This window comes from Canis aureus, chromosome 33 (genome assembly GCF_053574225.1).
Source record: "Canis aureus isolate CA01 chromosome 33, VMU_Caureus_v.1.0, whole genome shotgun sequence".
NCBI lineage: Eukaryota > Metazoa > Chordata > Mammalia > Carnivora > Canidae > Canis > Canis aureus.
Window position 1 is genome coordinate 37,433,433 of NC_135643.1, and position 18,990 is coordinate 37,452,422.

The 18,990-nt window shown below is 32.4% G+C and overlaps 1 long non-coding RNA gene across 2 annotated transcripts in view; it reads left to right on the forward strand.

The window, feature by feature from the left end:
• Positions 1–18,990, forward strand: part of LOC144304018 (uncharacterized) — a 228,561-nt gene that overhangs the window by 37,009 nt on the left and 172,562 nt on the right. The window contains exon 4 of one of the 2 annotated variants that reach the window (XR_013371011.1): positions 11,785–12,232. The exons of the other annotated variant lie outside the window; for it this stretch is intronic. This is a non-coding gene — a long non-coding RNA (uncharacterized LOC144304018). Of the gene's footprint in view, positions 1–11,784; positions 12,233–18,990 lie in introns of those variants that run through there. 2 annotated transcript variants of the gene reach the window in all.

The window sequence follows — 18,990 nt, forward strand, 5'->3', positions numbered from 1 at the left end:
AAACCTAGGAAGCTAAAAAAAAATCACATACAACAATTTTGTTCACTCTGGAATTTTTCTTATATTTACGTAAGATTAGATCTACAGTTTCAAACAAAGGAGTGATGACTGGTTACCCACTTTTCCTTCCTTAGGTTTCAAATAGAAAACAAACAACTGGAAGATGCGTACTTTTTTTTTTTTAAGATTTTATTTATTCATGAGAATACACAGAGAGAGAGAGAGAGAGGCAGAGACACAGGCAGAGGGAGAAGCAGACTCCACACAGGGAACCTGATGTGGGACTCGATCCGGGGACTCCAGGATCACACCCTGGGCCAAAGGCAGGTGCTAAACCGCTGAGCCACCCAGGCTGCCCAGAAGGTGTGTACTTTGATATCTAATCAGAGTTTAACTGTTTTCAATGTAGAGTGGACGGAGAATAACTCAATTGAAAAAGAAGTTTTCACCATTTTTTCACTTTCAAGAATCTCTAGAGACCAGCAGGTATTACTCCACCAAGGGTATGGGATTGAGCATATCCACCCTTAGGAATACAGCATTTGCTACCCTGAGAATATGTTTTCTATTCACCCACTGTTACCCAAGCGTTAAAAAGCATTCTGCTCTGCAGTTCTCTTTTTTAAAAATTAGTAACTTCACTTCTTTATGATAGGCACCTGATTTTAGAAGCACAGATAGATGGACTTTCTGAGTTTTATTCCCTTGATGGAAATGTAAATATCAACACCAAACATTGGGCAAGCACATCTGTCAAGAAAATAAACAACAGACCTCCACCCTGAAATTAAGCAAAACCTTTGACTTTGCTTTAATTTTGTAAACATCAGGTGTACTACTTAGAACTTAAACATTGAGAAAAATTTAATATCTTGAAACTTACTACTTAAAAGGAAAAATCATCTGAAATTTTCAAAATGGGAAGTTTTTTTTTTCTTTTGGTTCCATGCCCCAAGAAGGGGATGTTTGAATGCTTCACTTGCCCTAAAATCATGCTATATGACTGCCCTTAGCCAGCTGCTGACAGATATCCACAATCCTTAAATATGCCCTTTAATATTTAAGCTTTTACTTGTCTTGCTTCATTTGCCAAAAGCCATGATTCTGATTGAAGAGACTAGGAAGGAAGTATTACTACAACTCCTTTACAGTTTACACCACTGTATGTTTTATGACTTGGCTTGCATTTCTGAAGTAGAAAGTGTCACTAACTTAAGTCCTTCTAATTTAAGTCTTCCTCCTTATTTTGTCTCCATCATGGCCTCACTATGTGCTTCCACCACACCCTGTTTTTTTTTTTTAGTTATTTGTCTGCAGTGTTAGAGTATAAGTCACTTAAAGATGAGTAAGCCTTGTTTTTTCATTATCTACACTATCCACAATATTAATATTATCCGTGATAAATATTTTAAATACATAAGGGGAAATGAATGACTGCAAGTGGATACCTTAAACAAATGGCTCATAGAAACATCTAGAGGGCTTAGTATTCGCTCCTAGCTTGGATAGCTGCAGAGCACACCATGTCTGAGACCTATCCTCAAACACTGCTCTTCTCTTCTTTTGCCAGCCAGGGTAGGACCTGTGAGCAGGACTCATGTAAAAAGGTGGAAATAGAAGTGTGTATGGGAGGTAGACATACTTCTTTCCTAAAATCTCCCCTTTACCCTGCCCTGAGTGCAGCTGCTCTTCTGTTATTGTCAGTTTTCTTTCATTATATTCCTTATCTCCTATTCTTTTCCATCTACCTTAAAAAGGAAAGTTGTTTACTTTGAAATGAAGTTGAATATTGCTGCCTATCAATAAAACTGTTTGCGAAGCAAACAGAACTTGAGGCAGCATTCAAAAAGTAATAAACATCCTGAAAAGCTAAAAACTCCATGAGATAGCAATTTGAGAGCTAACCATAATAGTAATAATTAACATTTATTGAGCACTTAATATGTGCCAGATATTTTACTAGGCAGTTTACACTTAACCCTCTAGCAATTTTTTTTCAGATAGGCATTATTGCCTTTTACAGATGAGGAAGCAGTCACATAGCATTCAAAATAGGTTTATCTGACATCAAAATACATTCACTTAAACATGCAGCTGGAGGCATAAAAAAATAATCATGGAAAAGAGACACTGGTTTGCCCAAATACAGAGAAACTATGGCATCCTTTTGATCCTAAGACATGCACAAGATGAACTGATGGAGGGACATGGATTCCCGGTTAAATATTTCTACACCAGTGGAGTTGTTCTAAAGTGGGGGGCTGGGAAGTAGCTAGAAGCCTTGGAACCCAGCATAGTAATGTCCCTTAAAAAACCCAACCCATGCAAGCAGCTGAAAGGAGTCTAACACTGTTCTCTACAATATGCAGTTACTTCCCATATTTATTACTAATAATGCCAGCCATTTCCTTGTATAGGATAATATCCTCTGTGTTATCAGTCATAATTACTTTATTGATCATTAAGATTAGCACTAAATTCAAAAATCCTTTCACTTCCTGAATTTTACACCCTTGAACAACGAAGATACTTAACTAGGAATATTCCAGTATCTTCCAGTAGTTTATTAGTCCCAGTGCCATACTATTATAATCTTAACATGGTCTGTTCTTTAAAGCAAATCTTAAATCCTAAAAAGAGAAACAAAACAAAAACTGAAAGAAGTGTATCATGCTTTTTATATTTTTAACTGATTCAGATTAATATGAATATCAACCTTATTGATGTCTATAATGCTCTTCTTCTATGATTCTCTAAGACGTTCTGAATCAATTTGAAAAATACTAAGCCACTCATCCTCCTCCTAAGCTCTTCATTACTTTTCAAGTCAATATCTTCTCTTTAAATTCCTCCTGCCTCTTCTTTATTTTAACATCTTTCCTGACCATTCCTTAAATTCTTTTAAAACCTCCTTTTGGGGATCCCTGGGTGGCTCAGAGGTTTAGTGCCTGCCTACCGCCCAGGGCGTGATCTTGGAGTCCTAGGATCGAGTTCCACATCAGGCTCCCTGATAAATACAATCTTTAAAAATAAAATAAAATAAAACCTCCTTTATATCAGCATAGAAAGTCACATTTCCCCTCCTGCATCTTCCACTGTGTTGTTTTAGGGTGATGAAAGAATGAAAAACAAACCGTTTTTTTACAGTTTACATGATAACGTAATGATTTACATTTCTTAATTAAGTGATATATCCCAGTGGCAGTGAGGGCTGGGTATTTGGGAAGGGCAGGGAGAAACATTTTGTATCTGAAAGTACCAAGCAGAAATAAACATAATGATGGCAGTTAAAGCACAGTGCTGACTTGGGAGGGATTACAAGAGCCGAAATATTCACAAAATAATCTGGCACCTAGTGCCATTAACAAATATTTCAGACTCACCACACATATAGCAATGACAAAACATTGAGTGAGTTATTATAAATATTCAGCAAGAGCTATTTTTCTTCATTCCTGGCTAATAATCATTAAAATATTTTCTTATGGACCCAAGCTGACCCAATAGAAACACAAATACGTATTCATTTATTTTGCAATTGGATAAAGAATCAAAGGACATTAGATTAAGGAAAGCATGCAATCTACATACATATATATGAGCTATGGATGTAGAAATTAATCCTATTGACCACTAAGTTTATCTAAGTATCTAAAATTAGAGCAAAATAAAAGTTGATTAAATTATAATTGATGAATTTATAAAGAGGCAATAAGTTTATGTATCATTTTATTCATGTGATACATGGGATGATAAACTGAACACATTTCCAGAGTTGATATGTATTTCTCACTAGATTCACTTAAAAGCAAAACATTCACTACTAGGGGAACTGAACTTTAATGTATATGAAAGTTAAACTTCAAATTTCTTTAGCTATATAAATTATAAAATTGAAATGCATCAACTTCTTTAAAATAAAGAACTCTATCATAAAATATTAGTGATGAAAATGTAATTTAAAAAACCAAATACATTCAGTAAACATGTGCTTATGGCTGATGCATAATCTTAAAAATAATTTAAAGTAACTCCAAAGCTACTGATCTTGTCCATATGTTTCATAAAAACAACAAATTCAATTTCATGATATACAGAATAAAAACGGTTTAAAATAATATAATCTAAAGGAGTTTTTTGTGTTTACTGATTTCAGTAATAGAATAAACCCATCTCTTTAAGATGCCACTTTAGAATTTTTTCTTCAACTTACTAATGTGTATATTTTCAGTTCTTTTAACAATAACCCTTTATTGGCCTTGTAGGAATTCTTACCACTGCATTTGATGTATTAATAATGTCTTGATGTATGTTTTGGTTTAACTAGGTATTGTTAAAGGTGACCTTTTGATTTGATTGTTTAGCTGACTTTGGTGCTAATAAGATAAAGAATGAGGTGTCTAATGAACCTTGTGTATGGAAATAATGATAGATGGCTCATTTGGAATTCTACAGACGTGGCACTGCCAAGCCTGCTGAGGAGTCTTTGGAACCTAATTTTAGAGAGAGGTTTTATTGATTACACAGAGACAGGGCACATTTTAATCATTTTTACAGCACTGTATAGCCTGAGGTACCAAAATCCATTAAACAAGGATTATAAACTTTGTTTTAAACTGGATCCTAAATTGTTTCTTGATGTATAGTCAACAACAGCTCTGTAAGATCAATCACAGTTACTAAGGCATATTAAAATCAACTTGTTTCATTTTAATTGCTCATATGCCTGACCCTCTGAGGTACAGCTGTTCATGAAGTTAAATTACTTTTTTCCCAGAGAGGAGTTTCATTTTAGTTTACCCTGCAATCATTTCTTTCCTAAGGCCACCAACATACTCTACTTTTTACATATCTACGTTTAATTTACTCTTTCTATCCTTAAAAATGTACTGGAAATGATGCCTAAATATGACATTTTGGGTCATTCTGTACATCTTTTAATCTTCTTAGGGAACAAAATGTTTCAATAAAATTGAGTAGAATGTTAAAATATATTGCATAACTGTATACAGACATTTCTAAAAGTTTCATGTGGCTGTATTCTTACATAATCTTAATAGTTTAACTAAACTAGCTTATATCAGGGAGTAAAAATATTTAGTTTATTCAATGGTATGTAAATTGTCTTTTTTTAAATGGATAATTTGTTTGATGTGTTGCATAGATATAGGACAGATACATGTACACCTTAAATATTTATTAAAATGTAAAAGATTATAAATCTATACCTTACTGCATGGCATGTGAGAAACAAAGGAAAGAAAAGAAACATGTAAGCTTAATTTACCTGGGAATATATGAACTTTGAAAATCAGAAGATCTGACTTCAAGATCTATAGTTCCATTAAATAATTATGTAACCAACAAGTTTATTGAATTATTTGAGCCCCCATTTCCACATCTGTAAAATAAAAATAAAATACACATAGAATAAAGATATGGAAATTTGAATCTCACTATACAATGTATCCAATGTTTCAGAAATTTAAACATCCATTATTATTGTACATGTATGTACATATCTGTATCCTGATACATATATATGATCCTATGACATAAGATTCAAGAAATATACAAATAACTGTAACTGAAAGAGGTGACAGAAAAGAGTACAGTGCAGGGGGCAATTAATCTAATTTTAAAATTACACACATTATGTGAAATGAGCTTCATGCATTTTTAAAGCTATAGGTTCAAAATAACTAGACCAACACTTAAAATTACAGGCTTGCTAGGTTAATACTGAGCTAAGCACTTAGATCACATTAGTATAAAATGTATCCATTACATGTGTATATGGTCAAATGTGAATTAACTTAATTGTTCTTTAGCTCTCTTGCTTCAACTCAATAAAAATGTTTAAAAATTAATTTCAGTGTTTTGAATTTCAGATGAAGTTGAATACCACTGTTGTGACATATCCTTAAACAGGAATTGAGTGAGAAAATTACTAGCATTATCATATTTAGTAATATGTATACTACTTCATTTCTTAAATATCAAAATGTACTCACTTATGCATCAGTTATGAGTCACTGATCAGTCTGATCAAACTAAAGTGCAGGAATGAAATGTCTATGTTAGATTCAACTTCTCCCTTTTGTCAGTCTTTAGATGCATTGTAAGTTAACATCAGCAAAACACCTTGTCAATTTCCCAAGGGAAAAAATAAGTATAGCATGACATGCTGTACCAGTTGGCTAAGTGTTAACTCTCCACCTCAGACTGTGTCATGTATATTACATTGTGCTATTGGTGTGGTCGGTAAAGGCAAAAGCTAGCTGACAACTGAACAGCACTCCTTCCATTGTCTATTCTGTTCTCTTTAACTTCCTTGATACTTTCTCCTCTATCCCCTACTAGCTCTCTTAAATTCATCATCCTTAAAAGATTTTGGCCTTCTTCCTGGTTTCTTTTTTTTCCCCGTCTACTTCTATCTCCTAGAAATTACTTACAATTTCAACAATCACCAATTTGAAGATGATCCTTAAATTTTTATTGGTAACCTAGACTTCCTACCTAAGCTTTAAAATCATATATCAAATGATTTCCTCAATGGTTATGAAGACATCCAAAAAGGCATAGACTACATGGCTTACTAAAAATACAGAGACTACATGGCTTACTATAATATCTCCAACACTTAACCTAGTACCTGTCACATGGTAGGTGAGCATTCAATAAATGGATAATGAAGGAATGAATGAATGCACATTTTATAAAGATTGGTCTGATGTCTACATTAGATGAAGATGACACTGTTGGAGATTCTGATTTAGTTTGAAGCCTCTGGCAATCATTTAAAATGAGGCTCTATAATAGAGTAGAGGACTAGAACAAAAGTTAACTGAAGAACCATTATTTAGAAGAAAGGAATGACATGATTATCTTGAAGTTTATGCCATTACCTTAATCTGGAGAGGCCTTCCCCTATCTAAATTATTCCAATTCTAGAAAGAGGCTTAAAGCTTACTTATTCCATTAAATTTAAGCTGCTTACCAAATCCTACATTATTTCTTCCTCTCAATTCTTACTAATAAATGATTACACACATACACACACAAATACAATGGAAATAGCCTTAGCTTTAGAGAACAGCAGGCACGTGTTAAATTTAGTCCTGCCAATCACTATTTCTGTGGCTATAGGCAATCTTTTTATGTTCCTGAGACTCGCTATCTTCATATCCTACAAGATCACTGTCAGGATTAAAATTAATAAAATAGTACATAAAATTCATTTTGTATAAAAGACATAGAACTTTCATTTCTATTGTACTTAAAATGACATTCATACACTTGGTACTTCATTTTTTTTCTCTGAATGCTTCAGGTTTGTCACTTAACTGGAATATTTAATGAAGGTTACACAGGTCTTTGTTGCCTCCATGGCACACACTTTATTCTTGATTATTATTTGAAATTTTTGCAAGTAGCTCCATATTTATAAATATTTTATTCTATAGTATTTGATTTGAAAATGTTCAAAGTTAGGCCCCTAGGCATGTAGGTGTTTAATGCTTTAGAGTGATAGAATTAATAATGCATTAATCTAGGTCTACCAAAATCTTGCTTTTTCTGAGTGTATTTATTAAGCTAGAAGAAAATATTCAAATTCCACACAATAAAGACTAATGTTTGAGGTTCTAATAAATTTATTAGTTATTAAACCTGAGGGGTTTTTTTCAGTGAAAGGTAAATAAAATGTTGACACTGCCAAATATCAGTACACTTTGGTTCTTCATGTACTTCTATACATATTATTTTATAGCTACATAATTCAATCCAAAACTTTTAAACATCAAGTCAAATGTTTAAGTTGATGATAAAAATGAGTAAATTTTGCTAAGAGGCAGAGATTGTAAAATAATCTAAATATATATCTTTTTCAAAGTTCCTATGAATTTAGTATTTCAATAAAATATTCATGTATAATTCCAAGAATTTTATGTATTTCATACAACACTTTAAAGGACAGAAACCATTATAAAACATATTTGTATTTTGTCATAAACTATAAATGGTTTTGAGAAACCAGAAAGTTTCTGCATTTTCCTACTGGCTTGATGCTAATACTCCTCCCACTATCCTGTAACTCAGGCATTTAGAATTAGACTTCCTAAATGAGGTGAGTTGGAACCACATGTTTCACTGCATTTTGTTAGATCACTCTTTGTCAACATCAACAAGGAAACTTATGCAGTCTTGATAAATTCACCAAGTTAATAAACAGATGAGTAAGGTTATAAATTGATAAATCACAGTCACCTCTTCTTACAAATACCAGGCTTTACTATGTTATACTCTATGCTATTTAGATGTTTGAAGTTAAAAATTTTTAAAGTACATTGTGTGAAGCAAACATCCTATGAAGTTTGCTATTTAGACTTTTGTAGAGAAATCATTCAAGTGAAAAATTGGACCATCTTGTTACTGTCACATGATTTCCTATTAGCTACTAACCTGTATTGCCTTAAATTGAACATGTGGCACTGTTGTACATTTCATGTCACATTCCTCTCAGAAGTTCAACTTTTTCTAAGTATTAAATGGTTTTTGTTGAAAGTAAGGTCCTAAGAGAACCAGGAGTTTGAGAACTTTGGCCAACATGAAAAATATGACAGAAGGACATTTGCTCCTTGATGACCTGGTTCCAGACACTTGTATCACACTTCCAGAATCCAAAGCTCAGTCATTATTTAGCAGCTAATGACAAAGCCCAAACTCAAAATCATGTGAAAATATCACATGATTCTGTTTGGAATTAAAATATTTTTAAACTGTACAACTGTCTTGGCTAAAAAAAGGGAAAATTGAAGACACTACATAAATATCATTGGTGCATTTAAAAGAAAAACACTGGAATTATCAATTAGCAAAGAAGATAAAGAGCTTGAGTTTAGCTACACAGTTTATGTTCAATTTTTAAAATAAGCCATTCATGCCAGTATAGGGAAATAAAAATTTTCAAGAAAAATAAAAACCGTTTTAGTTTCTAAACAGCATTTTCAGATTGTTTCATTAATCATCAAGCATTTATTAAACACCTGTCACTTGTAAGGTGTTATGTTCTGTCCCTAGTAGCAAGTCACATAGGCCCTGGCACTAAGCATACCAGGGAAAAAAGTATGAAGAATTTTAGTGATATTACAAAAGAAAAAAAAAAGTGTTTTGGGAGGAAATAAAAGGGAAGCATAACAAACCTGCTATCCTTTACCAATTTATTCAGCTATAACACACTTTATTCTTATATATGTTTTTGCACATAACCTTGGAAGGAATGCATACGCATCAGTGGGAGGAATGGCACCTGGGCTGGAGAGGCAAAACATCCAAATCAAACCTGGTAATTAATATGCTGGAAGTTGTCGCATGCAGTAAGATTTAGGGTAGTCAGAAGGCAAATCAGTCAGGAGAAGACAGACCACACATTCAGTTTATAAATGTCAATTATGAAGTATGAGGACATATTAAGTGAAAATATGTCCATAGGAAATTGGAGATGGCATGGTGCACAGTAACCACAAAAGAGAGGTTGAAAATAGGATTATATGTTTAAAAATTATCCATGAATGAGTAGATGGTAAAGCCACTGGTGGTTTACAAGGCAAGTATAGAAAGAAAAGGGAAAGCTGAGGATAATTTTTATATAAATACTAAAAAAGAAAAAGGGGCTCTACTTCAACGTAATATTTTCAGATAAGAGTCCCTTATACCTAACGTGCTTCTACTGAATATATCATAATTTTGAGATACTACTACCTTATATAGTGAATCATCAAATTTTAAAAGTGGTTAAATACCAGTTTAAAAAATATTTCCATTTCATAATAATGCTATTTCAAGTGCTAAACATAAATTCTAACATATCACTGCTTAGTAAGTATCTCTGAACCAAACTGACATTAAAAAAAAAAAAAGCACACCAACATATACTATGTCTTTAGAGAAATAGCATGGTAACATTGGAAAATTTTCAAGACTTAGTCCATCTGGCTCTACAGCCTATTACTTTTTCTGTATCTAACTACCAATGGACAAGTTATTTTGGGAAAATGAAGATCAAAAGTGAAAGATAAGCTGTATAAAAAGAATAAAGAAGATAACTGCATTGATGATTGTCTATGTTCTACTTAATAAACTTAATCTAGCTTTGCAATAAATTATATGAAATGTATAGACAACAGAGTTAACTGGCTTTATTTTTATAAAAATTAATTGGATGTCTACATTAGATGATGAAGATGCTATTGAGGAGTTTTGTTTTGTGGTGGGGTCATAGCTGAATCACTTCCATGTGCTCAGTCCAGATCCATATAAAAATCATACAAAGGGCTTGCCTTCTTATGGAGCAATAGATAATATTCCTTACCTTAATTATTATAAACTTAAATATTATTACAGGATAATGATATAAGTATTTAAAGTACTTTTCCCCCCTTCTTTTGATTTTCAAGTTTTCTAAAGCCACTATATTTTAATAAACCATTGGTTTTAATATTTTTCTGGTATAAGTCTACTAGGAGCTCCTCACCCATAGATTTTTTTAAATCATGTTTGCACTGATAAAACCTAAAAGTAGTCAGGGACATTGAATTTTTTTACTTAATTTAGAACCTGATTTCATTATTTAAAATCAAGATCTAACCCAAAGCACATTTTCAATGAATGAGCAAAGTTATGGAGGGGGTTAGAGGTGGGGAGTTACCTGATTTTCAGTGGTTTACTATTATAACTTCAAATGAAGTGGAAAATATGTTGCTTATGTGAAAAGTTTAAAGATATTATTATTTTGATGGCATGAAGGAAATGGTGAAAGGTTTCAAAAATAGTAATTCTCATAATATAGTTTGAACAAATAGAATACAAAAAGACAAAGAAATATATTTAATAATTATAATTGAAGAAAAATGACTTTTCAAAGAGCTCATTTTAATTATAGTTCAGGTTTCCTTGACAGCCTTTTGAAAAAATTATAAGTGGTACTTATTTGTAGAAGAAGCTCACAATCATTGCTCATGGGTTTTATATATTAAGAGTCACTTGGGTTACTCTCATTATATTTTCTTAAGCTTTGATTCTGCCAGCAAAGATATCTCTGCAAATGGCCTGGCCCAAAACAATGGCATCATTAATTGCTGAGGGAGCTGAAAAACAATGAGTCCTCCAGGCTCTTGTACAAATTAGACAGCGCTGTCGGCCTAATCAGATACGGTTGTGCTCGCCTGTGGACCAGTTGGACTCCTCAGCAATGTTCCACATCTGTCACTTTCCCACTTCTCACAATAAGCACATGTCAAGCTTTGTAGTTCTACAGTCTTGTTTTCTAAGGAATCTGTGCATTCTTGTGAGCAAGAATCATATTGGTTTGACATAGTCCTTCAGAGGGAGCTCAATTAGAAGCACGGCTCAGAGAAAACCATAAAAAATACATAAGTATAAGAAAGGTTCACTATTTGTATGAGTTAAAAGGAATAATAAAGTGGTAAAATCCAAAAATCTTTCAAAAATCATGGATGGATCTAATTAACAACTGTTAATTTCTGATCTAAGTTAATACACCACCATTTCAGAACCCTATGCACCCATTATTTCCCATCTTATGCAAAAACACAGTCACATTTAATTTTAAATCAAAATTAAATATTAAAAAATATTTGTGTAAGGATTTCAGTAATTATAAAGAATTGACAACCCTCCTTTGGAATTAATATTAAAAAAATCATTGCATTGAATTCTTAAATAATAACTATTATAATTATTTCCCTCATTCTCTCTGGCAAGAATGAAAATATTTGTTAATAAAAGAAGCAAAATACCTACGATCCAGCAATTGCACTGTTGGGGATTTACCCCAAAGATACAGATGCAACGAAATGCCGGGACACCTGCACCCCGATGTTTATAGCAGCAACGTCCACAATAGCTAAAATGTGGAAGGAGCCTCGGTGTCCATCGAAAGATGAATGGATAAAGAAGATGTGGTTTATGTATACAATGGAATATTACTCAGCTATTAGAAATGACAAATACCCACCATTTGCTTCAACGTGGATGGAACTGGAGGGTATTACGCTGAGTGAAGTAAGTCAGTCGGAGAAGGACAAACATTATATGTTCTCATTCATTTGGGGAATATAAATAATAGTGAAAGGGAAAATAAGGGAAGGGAGAAGAAATGTGTGGGAAATATCAGAAAGGGAGACAGAACATAAAGACTCCTAACTCTCTGAAAGGAACTAGGGGTGGTGAAGGGGAGGAGGGCGGGGGGGTGGGGATGAATGGGTGATGGGCACTGAGGGGGGGCACTTGACCAGATGAGCACTGGGTGTTATTCTGTATGTTGGTAAATTGAACACCAATAAAAAATAAATTTATTTAAAAAAAAGAAGCAAAAAAGTCTTATACATATACATGATTTAAAACTTATACATAATTTTGATTTTAAACTAGGTGGTTTTGAATTCCTCCCCTTGGACTTGACTACTTTACTAGTTTCAAAAAAATATTAGAAACTTCTCTATTACTGGGGTGCCTGGCTGGCTTAGTCTGTAGAGCCTGCAACTCTTGATCTCAGGACTGAGTTAAAGCCCCACATTGGGTGTGGAGCTTACAAAGAAAAGAAAGAAAAGAAAAGGAAAAAAGGAAAAGAAAAAAAGAAAAGAAAAGAAAAAAGAAAAGAAAAGAAAAGAAAAGAAAAGAAGAAAAGAAAAGAAAAGAAAAGAAAAGAAAAAGAAAAGAAAAAGAAAGAGAGAAAGAAAGAAGAAAGAAAGAAAGAAAGAAAGAAAGAAAGAAAGAAAGAAAGAAAGAAGAAAGAAAGAAAGAAAGGAAAAGAGAAAACAAAACTTATCAGTTACTACTCATTATTTTTATCATCTTCTATTATCATTTACCTCTCAGGGCTTATTACGTTTATCTTGCAAACGAAACTATAAAAGCACAGAGGATTTTATGTATAACAATAAATCAACCATATAAAAGGTAATCAAAAACAGATGCATGTTTATTTAACAAATATTTGTTGCACACCTAGCTAAAGTCTGGTCCTGCGCTAACCTGGAAACGCTAATAGTAAATGACAAAATACAACTATAGCCACAGATCTGAGTCAACCTGATGAATATACATAAGTTCTGCAAGTAGTTAACCTATATTTTGTTTGTCTATTCCAACTTATTCTTTTGAAACAAAGATGTAATCTATGAGAAGGGTATAGGCCTGAAATATGGGAAACCTGGATTTAGGAAATTTGGACTCTCATCCTTGACACTATTTAGCAGTTATAATTTAGGAGACTCACTTAAACTTTGTGTCCTTGTTTCCTTATTTGCTTGTCATGTGTTCTTCTTCATAGCTCTGCCTTTGCATAAATTTGTAGATATAAGGGACACTGGCACTGTATCTTATTTTCCTTAGTTTTCTCTGTGGCTTAAAAATGTAGCAAAAGTTCAATTCAAATTCTTTCGACCTAACCTAACTCATAGGTAAATAAGAATTTGTACCAAACTCCTAGGATTTCTTAAATATACATATAATAATATACGGTTATAGGCAGTATTTTTTTTTTTTTTTGGTTATAGGCAGTATTGATTTTAGCCCAACCTTTATACAAATAAAAAGAATAGCTATTAAGTCTGGAATCTGTTATATGCAGGCATTGTTCTATAAGATTCAATGCAACCTCTCATTTAATACTTTCAACTGTACCGGTATGAAGGAGTAGTTACTTAGCAGTAAAGATTCACCCAAATGATCCAGGACACACCTTCAGTATATCTCTGTTCATACCATTAATGTAAAGTCCTCGCCATCACGCAAGTTCATGACCTGTTAAGTCACTATCTTTGCCCTTGTTCTTTTTTTCTTAACTATTATTAGAATTATTAAACAAAATACACAAGAACATAGAGAGATACATATCTACAACCATCACCAACCTCTTTCTCTCTCTCCCCTGAATTTTTTAAAGTAAATCCCAGACACCATAGCATTCCACTATAAGTACCCTCAAAACATTATCACACATAAAGAAAATAAAAATCATTTCTTAATATCATATAATACGTATCTAACAAGTTTCAAATGTACCCATTTGTCTCACAATTGCTTTTAATAACTGGCTTGTTTAAATCAGAACTGAAACAAGACACATATTTTTTTTTCTTTCAATATCCTTTTTGTAATATCTACCATATCTGTTAGGTCTTCAAACTTTGTACTCTACTTCTTGTATTGTTAACATTCATTATTTTCCCATTTCCTCATTTCACACTTCGGAAGCCCATTCATCCTAATCCAAGAATGGCCAATTCTACTCTGGTAATTTGACTATATTGCTACACAGTTGGAATCAAATATATTTAGGCTGAAACTATGTCCTGTCACTATTAGAGAGAACAATAATGTGCTATTTGATGATCATTCTTAATTATTACTTAAAAAGTTATAAATATTTTATGCACAGTGTTTAATAATTTATTTTTCTAGATCAATCCCAATCATCTGTCAATGTAGGACTACTCGCGAGTTGGTATTTTTGTTTCAATAAAAATATTTATAACAAATGATTTAAATGCTTAAGGAGAAAATACAGATTCTCTTAATTGATCCAGCCAACTAAGAGATAACTACAATTGTTATTTTGCTATATTCTATTTTCTTACTTATATAAGAAATAGAGATATGGATTGAAGATACTGAAAGACTGATAAGAGTTATGGGGGAAAACTCTAGATTCAGATAGAAATAATTCAAAACCCCATTTCTGATCATTATTAGCTTTTTGATCTACAAATCTTAATCTATCTGAGCATGTTTCCTCATTCCAAAAAAAAAAAATAATAACATTTACATTGTTGAGCAGCTGTTGTGTGGCAATTAAGAATCCTGGTTCATTCATTATACTGCATAGATTTGTCTATGCAGTCGACTTATTGATGCCTTCTGAGTGTGAATTGTAAAATGGAATTAATAATAAGATATAAATGTGTATTTTATATTGAAACTTTGAGAGGGTCTGTGGCATTTTAAAAATGTATTTTAAAAAAGCAAAGCAAACCTTTCACTAAGGGTGTTTCTTGTTTGAAATCTCTGATCATACGCCTGTCACCAAATTTTAAATATTTTAATAGCCATGGATTCAATTATATTATAGGCTCAACAAATGGAAAAATCATCAATGTATGTACATAACCTAACAATATAAAAGAGCTCCTCTTGCTCACTCTATTCACTTTGTTTATACTTATTTTTAGCCAAACTAGTGACCCATTTGACATGCATAAATATGTTAATGACAATTATCTACAATTTAAGGACACCTCTGTCACCATGTGAAATGAATATATATTACTGCAATCTTAAATAGGAGATATAAAAATAATTCTCTTCAGCCTTGCAGCTGTCTAGATGCAAATAAAACATGAGATTTCGCATAACCTATTGTCATTTCAGACTTGAATAGGTCATTTTTTGTCCCTCCAGAAAGATTACCAAAAAAAGTTACCAAAAAATGCTGTCTTTGATTTTTAGTAAAATGTAAGCAGAGTCAAAAGGCTCTCTTTGGGTCAGAAATTATTCTTTCCATAATCCAAAAGAATAGTCTTTCTGCCTGATATAACTGCCTTGATTATTAGGAAAAAATTGTGTCAGAAATTTGATACAAAATGAACATTTTTAGGATTTTAATCACATAACTGCTTCTGTATTAAATTGCTTTTATGTAACGTCCAAGTAGAGCAACAGATATTACTATAAATGATTATTTAAAACAAGTTTAGATATAGCCCAGAAGCATAGAGACAGTTTACTTTTAAAAAGAGAAACTTAAAGGAAAACACTTGAAATACACTCAATTTTTTAAAGGCAACTTCAAAAAGCAATTCAGGATCCCAGGAAAGAGAATTTATGGAACCTGAGGGAGGAGACCCAGATATGACACCTCTGGTTTCCACCTGGACAGTTCCATTAACACATCTGAAACACAAGAGCCTCCTGGGACTCAGTGAGGCATTTTGTCTCACTGACTTTATCCTATCCATCTGACAGTCACCCTTTGAGAGCCAGGCCTGGAATGTGTCCTAGCCACAACATAATATTAGTTATGTTAACTGTGATATGATAAAGAATGTGCTTTAAATAAATTGAAATATGAAATATAATTAAACAAATATAATAAGCCCAAAATATTTAGAAAAGAAACTAAAATTGTCAAGCCTGATGACTTGAAATTAAAGCAATCAGTGTCTCAGCAAGTGTGTATGTCTATGTGACTGAGCCAGGCAAGTGGTTTATGCAGAAGGGAAAAAATGTCAGGTGTGGTAGGGGAAGTGAATAGAAAAGGCCACTTTATGGAGTTAGCCAGATCAGTGAGAAGTCTGTAGAGATATAAGGGAAAGCAGATAGTACACACTGGCTACACAAACAGCAATACAAATTCTAAAAGCCCTGTATTTTCTTTTGTGATTCTGTCCAAACTACCCAGATATTTTTTGCTATCACTGAGAAAAACACACACAAGGTCTTTGGAAAAGTTTACAATACTTTTCTTCCCATTCACAATAAAAAAAAAAAAAAAAAAACTGGGAATTTTCATTATAAATAAATATTCTTACAATTAGAAACTTAATGTTTATTTTCAAATGTATTCACGACTTTTAGTGAATAATGGTATGTGAAATTTAGGGTTTCCTAAAGTTCACTTGAAAATATAAACTGTTATGTATTCTCAAAGCTTTCATTCTGGGACTAACTAGTATGGTGTCATGGTTTAAACTTTTTCCTTATGTGAATGAGAAATCAAAACTTTTTAAACCTTTTCTAAAAGTAATATAGTCAGGACGCCTGGGTGGGTCAGTGGTTTAGTGTCTGCCTTTAGCCCAGAGCGTGGTCCCAGGGTCCCAGAATGGAGTCCCGAATTGGGTTTCCCACAGGGAGCCTGTTTCTCCCTCTGCCTATGTTTCTGCCTTTTTCTCTGTGTCTCTCACGAGTAAATAAATAAAATCTTTAAAAATTTTTAAAAATAAAAGTAACATAATCATTCTCTCTTTGGCCTAAGCATACACAGCAAAATATTATTGCAAAATAATGGTCTACTTTTTGAATTTTCCCATTGTGTTTTTCTACAGATATTCTACTTTTCACAAACATGTGATGCTCCAATAAATCTCACTGAAGTATAGAAAAATACAGTAAAATATGAGCAGCATTAATGCGTGCTTAAAGAGTTTACACTTGTATACAAATTGAATTTCTACTTGTCTTTGTTTCTGTTCATCTAATCCAAATGACTCAAATTACAGATTTTTAAAAAGATTTATTTATTTATTTATTATTTATTTGAAAGAGAGAGAGAATGCTTGCACGTGCACAAGGAGGGGGCAAAGGGAGAGAGAGTCTTAAGCAGACACTGCACTGAGCTCAGAGCCCAACACAGAGCTCTATCTCATGATCCTGAGAACACGACCTGAGCCAAAACCCTGAGTTTAACCAAATGTGCCACCCAGGCACCCGTCCAGAATTACAGATCTACTGTAAAGGACAGGTGGAAAATCAGTAAGAAAGTAGGCAATTCTGTACTGTTACTGCACTCACTAGTAAAGCAAGAAGGGAAATTAGAGTGTTTTAAGGTCCTAGTACTATCAGGAAAGAGATGATAATAATAATTTATAGTAGATAGAATTAAGTCAAGAATGCTTATTGTAATCTCTAAAATAACTACTAAATGAATAGTAATAAATTTATGATTAAGCAAATTTGGAAAGGGAGGGAAAAAGGAGAACAAGACTAAATAATAAAACACTTGCATTTGGTTACTTCAGAGATAACAAGAAAGATGGTAAAAGAATAATAGATAACATGTGGGACAAGTAGGAAAACAGTTATATTTCTATTTAAAGTTCTAGATGTCAGTAGTTATATTAATAAAAAATGGACTAAATATTCCAAAAGAAAGAACATAAGACATTAAAGAAAAATAAACTACCTATAAGAGGCATTTTTAAATATAAAGCTACATAAAATTTGAAAAACTAAAAATCCAAACTAAAGGTTTTATAGATGTATTAATAGACTTTAAGGCAATACATATTATTAGAGAATAAATGGCACTTCAAAATGTTTATAGGTTGGTAAATCCACTTGAAAAATATAAAAATTCAGAATCTTTATTTATCTAATGGTTCAGCTTCAAAATATATTCAGCAAAGATTAACAGAACTAAAAGGAAAAATTGATTAATCCTCAGTTATGGTGAGAGCTAATGTTTTTCTCACTAACCAAATACGCTGATACAAAAAATCAGTGAGCACATGAAAGAACAATAATAAACAAATCTGACCCAACTGATTGGTATAGAATACCACATACCACAATAAGACAATATATCTTTTCAAGTAAACATTTATTAAAATGAACCATATGTTGAATCATAAAGGAAGGCTAAACAAAGACTGAAATTAAGCACAGTAGGATCTCTGACCAAAGCAGAAATATTAAAAAAATCCCTAACTTCTAAAAAAAACAAAGAAATAAGAATGAAAAGTATAAAATATTTTTAACTAAATAATAATAAAAAACATATGTCAGGTCAAAACCTGATGAGTACAGCTAAACCCGCTGTGGGAGGTATAATCTTAAAAATTTATATTGCACAACAAAATAAAATAAAATAAAGAAAATCAATGATGTATGTATCCATCTCTAGAAATTAGAAAATAAATAGCAAATTAAACTAAAAGAAAAAATACTTAAAGGCAGAAAAAATAAAAGGTAAATTTACAATAGATAGAAGTCTTATCACAGATTTATTTTTTAAAAAGAAAAAAATGTTGACAAACATATAGCAAGACTGAGCAAGGAAAAAAAATGGAGAGAAGGCACAACTTAACCAACATTAGGAATAAAAGAGAGGACATAATTACAAAGTCTTTAAAAATATAAGAAGAAAATATATATACAACTATATACCAATAAATCTTTAAAATTACATTA